Genomic DNA, 9452 nt, shown 5'->3' with positions numbered 1-9452 from the left:
CAATGTTCAGCATAAATAAATAATGTCGCTGGGTAGGGTATGAGGAGAGAGCTTTCACCATTCAACCAAGGGGGTCCCGCCATGTGGTGCAGTAATAAAGTAGCAGAAGACGTCTGACAGATAAACCACTCAAATTCTAGTTTATACATGAGTCGTTTATTTGACCCCTGTATGTTTAAATGTGTAACTGCAGTCAGATTATGTGACCTGATTGAATCTAGTATGAACATACCAGACTAAACCAGACTAAAAGCAACTGAATGACTGCCCTCAGCCAAAATACACATAAGCAGTAAGTGGCCATATCACTTACTCACAACATGCGCAGAGAGAATGGCCAAACCACTTAACCACCAATTAAATCAGAGGGAAAATACAAAACATATGAGTGCGCCGTTGCCACGACAAATGCTGATTACAGTCAATTGCAATGGGAAACCTTCAACAGACTTTCCAAATAACCTAGATGAACTCCTGTGTTAGGCTTTGCCTATGTACGGGTGTTCTCTGAGCTACAACACAACGCTAAGGTGCGAAGGAGAGGCATTTGACAGTAGGTAGAGGAAGAGGGTGTTACACGGCAAATAACACGTAATACAACTCTGCACATATCACAAACATCGCAACTATAAATCCTCGTTCTATGAGGCTTAGTCAGGCTGTTGAATAGCTCTGTTTTTGTTACACCGTTGAGGCCAATTAAGGTTTAGTTGGGTCATAGAATCAAAACCCATAATTTCACGATGAAGAGAGTAACTGACCATTCACCATTCTGGGCCAGAGAAAATAAGCATTTTTATTAAATATACCAATTTTACTATTCTGCAACTAAAATCCTCTATATTTAATGTTCTCTATAACTAAATCATAATAAAATGATATGTTGATACCTAATATTTCTAAAGCTCATTATTACAACTTTATTTCCAAAATGCCATCACTGTAAAAGAACAAATTGCCCATGTAATGCAGTAAATTATGCAAAATTAATGAACTCTCTATCCTTCAGATAGCTTTTAATATCAAATTTGGTGGAACCACCAACCAACGTAAAACTCTCTTCAGCAGGGCCAGACTAATTAAGTGTTTTGTAGATGTTTTTAATGTGAATTAATTAGTATGTTTTAGAACTTTAGCTGGAGATTGAATATTTAACTTGCAGGGCCACAGCTCCTAATGTTCTGTTGGGTCATGGGTATGGAATCTATAATTGACAGTATATTATCAGAAAACGAACTTAAAAAATAAAATATCTGTGTGCTAAAAAGATGCTTCGGAAATAACGTGGCTAAATAACGTGAATCAACTTATTGCCGTATCTGTCATATCAAACATGATGATTTTCTATTAGTTTCTAAAATGTTCCATCAAGGGCGGATTGAGATAGGTTGACGGCACGCAGGCGTCGTGTAACAGAGACACACAGCAGGGTTTATGTGACCCTGTGGTAGTAGAGAGGCAGCTTGTACAAAGGGTATGAGCTGCGTTGAAGACAGAGCTCCAAGGGGAAGTGGAGAGGATGGAACAGCTAGAGGGGGGAGAGGAGTTGGGGGAGGGAGTATGTGTGTATATGTATATTATTATTTTTATTATTGTTTTATATAGTGCCATCCTATTCTGTAGAGCTGTACAATGGGTAGACAGGACATAACAAGTAGTATGTAACATAACAGTTTGACTTACAGAGACAACAGGTGAGGAGGGCCCTTATCAAATGAGCTTACAATCTAGAGATGGAGGTTGGACAGTGTATATATGGTGTTAGAGTGAGTTTGTGTATGCTGTTAGTTTATGTTAATGTATGATGTTAGCAGTGGTATGTGTGTGTATATACAATCCCCACCACTAATATTGGCACTCATTGGCACATGAGCAAAGAAGGCTGTGAAAAATTGTCTTTATTGTTGAACCTTTTGTTCTTTTCTTCAAAAAATAATCTACTCTCATGGATATCAAACAAAATGTTAAATAAATGTGTGGCATAATTATTGGTATATGAATTCATATGAGAAAAAAATATATTTGAAATATATTCCCATTGATATTTTAGCTTTTACACCTGGGTGACTAGAAACAAGAAATTGTCCAACTATGATTAGGGGAAATTTTGTCCTAGACAATCCTGTTCAATGTGGATGTGTCTGTTTGCCAGTGCCTGCCCTGTACCCTGTCCTGCCCTGCGCCTCAATGTCCTTCCTTACTCTGAGGATCAATTTGTGTTCTTTTTTTTTAATATGGGTGTTTACAGTTCAGTTATACATTCTTTAAAGGTCATTTATTAATGCTGTCTCTTTCCCTAGGCAAATTTTCAATTCTTAAACAGATTCAGATGAGCACAATGCCTGCAGTACAGAAATTATTCTGAAGGATGACTGCCCACCACTCCTCACAATGAGAGGAATGCACTATGCATGGATTTTTTTTTGTTGCATAAAATCTCATTTATCCATCGCTCTGAATTTGCTTAGAATGCAGAGAAAACAATAATGTAAATATTTACAAAATGTCGTGGAAATGAACCATAAAATATGCTCACTTTGCTAGCAATTCTGTGTTTATTAAACATTCTGGATTGTATCCTTCAGTTTTAATATGTTCCATATACATCATAGTTCATGAATTATGCATATTTACACAGCTAACCCTTGAAGTTAGTTAAAATGCATTATCATATGTTTTATGTATGTTTAAAGAAACTTATCAACTGCTAACATTGCAGTGGGCTATTAAGTCATTACACATTGCTAGGTTCAAGAATTCATATTGTGTACAGAAGTATCAAATAAATGTTTGTTACTATCTTTAAATCTATATGATATAAAATACTAATTTACCCCTTAAGGGTTTTGAGGTTTTAGCACTTTATTATCATCATTTAATAAAAAAAATGGAAAAATTTAGAAAAAACCCCCACTGTTTTACATAAAATAATATATACAGCTAGTGCAAATGAAAAGAAATACATAGATATTTTAGTTACTGGCCTGATTTTGGAAACCTCAAATACCATGGTATGTCATGTTTTTTGGACAAAGCAGGGCCGTTTGCTGCTTGCATGTGATTGGCTCCTCGAGAAATCACATGTGCACTAAGCTGCTGATGATATTCCTGGGTCTCCGGGCAGCTTGCGAAGGAAGGCATAACATTATGTCCTCGGCCTCAAGCAGCGGTTTTGAGTGGACATAATATTACGTCCTCTGTCTTTAAGGGGTTAAGTACTTTCAGCCATAAGTTTGGATGAATAGGCAGGTTAAAAAAATGAAAACCAAGTGTGCCTATAGACTGCACTGTATATACTTTTGACTGGTCAAGTTTCAAATTCTCTGCTCTTTTGGATATTCAAATTCTCCTTCTGATGGGTAAAGTGGAAGAACATTATGGGATAGTTGCAGAGCTACTAAATGTAATTTACTACTCAAACATTAATGATAGAAGTGAGTGAATTTCAAATTCAAATAAAATTGTTCTCTAACAACAAAAATAAAGATTTATAAATACCATTTACACAGGGATTCCAGCTTCAACAAGGAAGGCATTCTTTATAGTAAGAGGCGTAAGTCTCTGGAATGCTTTACTGTGGGAGGTAGTGACTACACATACTGTGGGTGCCTTTAACAGAAAATTAAATGCATTGTTAACAAAAAGAGCCAATGCATAGGCACACTATTTCAAAGTGATAGTGGCGCATCCAGGCAGTGATTTTAAGCTTTTCTCCTATTTTCTATGAAACTTATCAGTTTTCTTCTGCCATAATATCTATTATTTGAAGGAAGAATTCAATGAAACAGCAGAGATTGATAGACGTTTGTGTTTATTTCATTAACGTTTGGGTCTAGTCACTACGAGTTGGTCACTTGATTTGGTCACAATGTAGCTATTTATCGAATTCACTTGAATTGCAACATATGTATTTACTTGGCCACAGTTCAAGTTGACTTGACTCCCAATCTATACATGTTTGTTGATGGGTAGACCTATAATTGGGAAATACATGTGAGTTGGTAGGGTAACACTTAATTCTCCCCTATACATTAAAGAGGTACTAGATTTCTGTACATAAAATAACTGAACTGGTTAAGGAGCTCCATGTGTATGAACCAAAAACTATGCTTATAAATAGATATTGTTTTGTGGGGTTTTATGCCATTGTTCACTTTGTTCTAGAGTTGTGTTTCCTTCATTGCAGCTTTGGTAGTGCTTCTTGGTTCACAAACATGGCCTCTCTAAACAATCCCCATGGGCTAAACAGGAGTAGTCAATATATGGCGAAGATGCTGGCATAGTCACATATATGTGTTAAGTCAGCGCACTATTCTTTTTATATGATAAATAAGGCCATCAACCCATGTTGCTTACTAATTCAACTTCTATAATTACACAGTTCATTCTCTGCCTTCCTTATTCTTATAATTCTACAGTTTTTCTAACATTTGTATTGATTTTGAATAATTCATCAGCATGAAACCTCCTTAGTCCTTCATCATTTTTCAGTAACAGCTCATACGTGAAAAATGAAATTGTATTAAAACCCTCAGGGAGAAGGCAGATGGCAAGCATAGTAAACACAGTTGCATTCATTGCTTTTATTGCTTTAATGTATATTATCTGTAAATTAAAGAAACCGTGTTTATGCAGGAGGCATTAAACAGTGGGGGATGTACTGCCGATGAAATAAAGTCTCCACCAAGTTTTGATCGCACCAAGTGAGACTTAGCTTACCTAGAAGTCTAGGTTTTCCAACAAATGTTTTTAGAATTAGGTTTTGGCAATTGCTATCCGTGCAAAAATATATTACACAGCTTGTACACATGTGGGTAGCGTAATTTGTTTAGATTTTACTGTTATATGTTGTCAAAAATGCGAATTGCAATGATTTTGACAAACGTAAGCTTCCAACTCCATTATAGATCACTCTCAAGGTATCAAGAATGGTACGTGGGTCTACAAGTGACTGCTTATTGTGATCCTGGCATCAAGAAGCTCTCTGCAACGTTATCTTGGCCAGGTAGTTCCAACAAGGCAGGGTCTCTGCACACACCACAAGGACAGGCTGTGGAACTACTACACCGAGCCAGATTAATGCCGATGGATTCGCAGATGAGGAGTGCCTTGTTATTGAACTACTACACCAGGCTGGAATAATGCTGCGGGCAGCTGGGAGAAGCGGACCACCACACAAGACTGAAGAAACGGAGGGCAATGGGTAGAGCCAAGGAGAAAGTAGGGAGACATTGACAGATAACGAGTGTGTGTGAGAGTGAGTAGCAACTTTTGTTTTTGAATGGGAAAAGCCATCCACATTTCATCTGAACTGAAAGGGCACAAAAAGACATTTGTTGCCTGGAAAAATAGACCAAAAACAAAATGAAAAATTTCCCTTAATCATTTGTGGTCCGTGTGCACAGGTCTAGTAAATATGTACATATAGTTTCTAAAAACAGGGAGTGTAAGCCTTTTTTTGTACCTTTTACAAAAAAAAATTGAATGGTTGATGAATATTTAAATAAAATTTTTTTTTCCAGTGGCTGCATGTATATTGTGATGTCACCAAGTGCTTATACAGATATATGGACCAAAATGTAATAAGAGAGAAATGTAGTCATTTGGCCCACCTGGTCTGCCCATTTCTCCTGATTTAACAGCTCAACCCCTAATCAGTGCCTAGTCTCCTCTTAGATTCTGCATAGCCATATGCGTACCCCAAGCATGTTTAGATTCTCTCACTTCTGCTAGGTGGGTTATCTACTTATCTACCACCCTCTCAGTAAAGTGCAAAGACCTGCAGCCCAACTTGCAGGTATTTATAATAAAGATAGAATTAAATTCATTTTTTAAAACTAACCTTTTTTAGCTGTCTATTTACACCAAGTCATTTTTATTCATTACCCTATACCTAAAGTACTGCAATATGTAAAATAAATGTATAAAAAATCTTGCCGGTAAAATGCAATGGTGGCATGATTTAAATACACAAAAAAAAGGCTCAAAAAATTAGGTTGTTAAATGACATGCAAATTATTTCATCATCTACATCAATATTAACACATATGTTTTATGTCCTTAACCACTGGGCTGCAAAAAAAAGTACCTAGTCCTAAGAAGAAAGAAATAGAAGAAAAGACACAACGCAGAAGTCATTGTAAAAAAGCCGTATTACAGCCGTATTAAATCCTCATTGCAACTTCTAGCCAACAAAATACAACGCTTTAATACGAACTTGTTAAAGATACTGAAAATCCATGATGTATTTCCAAAGTCATAAATTAAGGACTGATTATAATTTCCCTAAAGCAAACTCACTGACTTAAATTTGAATGTTAGATGATTGCCTCTCGCAGAGCCGGCACACGCGGAAAGTCATTTCCCTTTAAAGTTCATTAGTCAGTTTTATTGCAAATAATACATTTGCATGGTGGATGAAAATTTATATGCCCGAACCAACAGAAACAGTGCTTTCTTGCTGAATAGACAAAGCAATATAAAAAGCAAATAAACTGCTTCGTACTTATGATAATTTCGGCTATAACTGTTTATGGATTTTTCTTCTAATCTGCATGCAAATATGGCTATTTTCATGATACAGGATCATTGTTAGTAGTGTTTATTTTTGCAGGGGGATATTAGAGTATAAGTAATTGCTAATATATTTTGAGTGCTAAAAACTCCCGTAGACCACAAGACTGATATACACAACGTAATAATGTTCCCACTTGGACATATGCATCGGTGATTATTCATTTTGGAATTATCAATGGAGTGCTTGCTCCTTAATAAATTGAAATACTACATGGAAGTCCAGTTTATAGGTTGTTTTCATTTTATTTTATTTTTTTAGCATAGACTTCAGCTAATCCCCCTCTCATGACCATTCATTTTCTTTATTTTCTAAAGCTTAGTTTTTCAAATGAATTATTTAAATTCTGAAGGGTTGTATGTTAAGCCAGATTTCAGATGAATGAGCAAGTTGTCATGACCTCCCTTATACTGGCACTTACCACGGAAGTTATTCCACCTGGAACACTACGACCAAAGGAGGAGCCCCTGGCAGCAGCACCCCAGGATTTAGATGATCCCAACAGCAAGGAGGCCAGATAAGGTAGGTATAGGTAGAAGATACGGAGTTGGCAGTACAAGGAAAGGCTAAGCAAAGACTGGATAGCCGAGTCAGGATACGGACACAGGAACAAAACAAGCCGTGGACGAGATCCAGAGAGGGTAGTCAGGTGAGCCGTGGTCGAGATCCAGAGAGGGTAGTCAGGTGAGCCGTGGTCGAGATCCAGAGAGGGTAGTCGGGTAATCCGAGGTTCAGCAACAAGATCAGCAAGGCACAGTACAAAATCAGCAGGCAAAGAGAGGTCAATCAAGCAAAGGGTCAAAAATAACTGGAAGAAACTCAAAACACAACCGAGCATAAAGACCACAACAGGGTAACTGGCTAGAGAACTTCCTGACTTTTAAATCTGGTGCCAGAACCTAACCCCGCCCCTAAGATGACGTCAGCGCAGAAGCTCTAGACGGCCATCCAAACCACGCCTCCAGTTGCGTGGCAACGAAATGCTCCTGCCGCGAGGAAGGGACCGAGTAGAGGTAAGTCCCCGACTCCGGGGATCTCCACTGCTGCAGGCAGGATGCTGCAGCGTGAAAGGATGATCCCCGGAGGAAGCCCTATATGCCCCGGATCTCGGTGGATCACAGGCATCCGCCTGCCTGTGTCTGCCGAGATCCGAGTCAGTGACTCACAATCTGGGAGTCCGACGTTCACAGGCATCGGCTTGCCTGTGTTTGCCGGGATCTGAGGATGCAGCCCGGGATCCCGGAGTTTGCCGTGTACAGGCAAACTCTTGCCGGTACCGGCCGGGACCCGGGACCATGACTCAAGTTCAATGAACGCTTGCTCGTCCTCAATAGTGAAGGGCTCTAGCATGCACTCCCAAATAACTTCAGTTGTGACTTAGAGAATAGACCTGATTGTGAATCTTTCCATCCATAAACATGATATAGTTTTTATTTTCTGAGACCTCCAAGACCCCCATTTGTTAAAACAGATTATAAAATGTAAAAGAAGCAATCCCCCTTTCTGTATGCCTTATGGCTCTCTACATCTAATCGCCCCTAGATTGTAGGCTTGCGAGTAGGGACCTCTTTACCAAATGGCTTGGTTTGTCATTGTAGTTTTGCCATACCCTTTGAATAATGTATTGGCACTATATAAATAAACAATAATACAAATACAGATAAGAGATGCCAAGGGTACCAAGTTTTATTAAGCCTTTTTCTACCGTCTTTCTCCATGCTTGCATAGTAATGTTTATCATTATCAAGTTAAGTTGGAGTTGAATACAAATGTGTAATAGCCTCAGTGCTGTATTGTCTAAAATTTGACTTTTAATTTATGCAGTAAAATCAGAAATTATTAACACAACTCCTTTCACAGACTTTTTGCATGATAACATTTTTCTGCTACTCATTCTGGATGGAATGTTAATTTGTCTTTAAAAATGTTTGATTAGGTTTCTAGGGAAATGCTAAATGAAAAGTGAATAAGAATCTCACTTTCATTATATATATTGATTATACTTTTTAGGCAGTAGAGTTGAAATATCATTCTAAATGAAAGCTTCATGCAAAATAACAGGTTTAGTCGATCGATGTTCCTGTAGCTTGTTGGTGCTTATGTATCTTCTATATGGAACCAAAATGTCGAATTTTTCAATCTACCATCCCTGCCATGCCTGGACAGGCAAACCGGGCAAATCAGTTACTTGCTAATATGCATACCTGGGAACTCCCCGGGTTTGACCTGGAGATTGCCGGGTGAGCATTGCTTCTCCGGTTCTTCAGGTCAAAACCCGAATCCTCCGGTATGATTCCAGTATCTACTGCAGATACTGCACTTTATATTAGCCAAATGGAGTGATCAGCAGGACAATCACTCTAACCATTCAGGCTGCGGAGCTGCTTGTCTCTAGGTTCCCCTGTCTCGCTACTGTCCCCCCTTTGCTGTAATCCATTCCTGTTATCATATAGTCCTAGGCTAGGCCTGTATTTCTGTGTGTCAGTCTTTCCCGGTCCTTCACTCCATCACTTATGTGCCTTGTTTCCCTGTCCTCTGTTGTATCTTGTACCATGTATGTCTTGTCCGGCTATGTTTCTTGCTCGTCACCCTGCTCCTTGTTCTGTCTCCCTTGCTTGCTATGTTTCTGCTGGATATCACTTTGTTTTGTTCTGGACAACATCTGCTGCTGTGTCAGGGCCCTGGTATGTGGCCGCACAACCCTAGGTGCTCAACACCCTGGAGAGTGCAGTCGTCCTGCACCAGGCCCTTTCCATCTCCGCTATTGCGCAATACCTCCTGAACTCCATCTTTGGGCGCTCGGGGTCATTTCAGTCATCTGTATGGACCCAGTCCCTGGCACAAAGTAAACACAGAATGTCTTTCAAAAAGAAAATCC

Source organism: Spea bombifrons, chromosome 3 (genome assembly GCF_027358695.1).
Source record: "Spea bombifrons isolate aSpeBom1 chromosome 3, aSpeBom1.2.pri, whole genome shotgun sequence".
NCBI lineage: Eukaryota > Metazoa > Chordata > Amphibia > Anura > Pelobatidae > Spea > Spea bombifrons.
Note: the sequence above shows the minus strand (reverse complement) of the source record.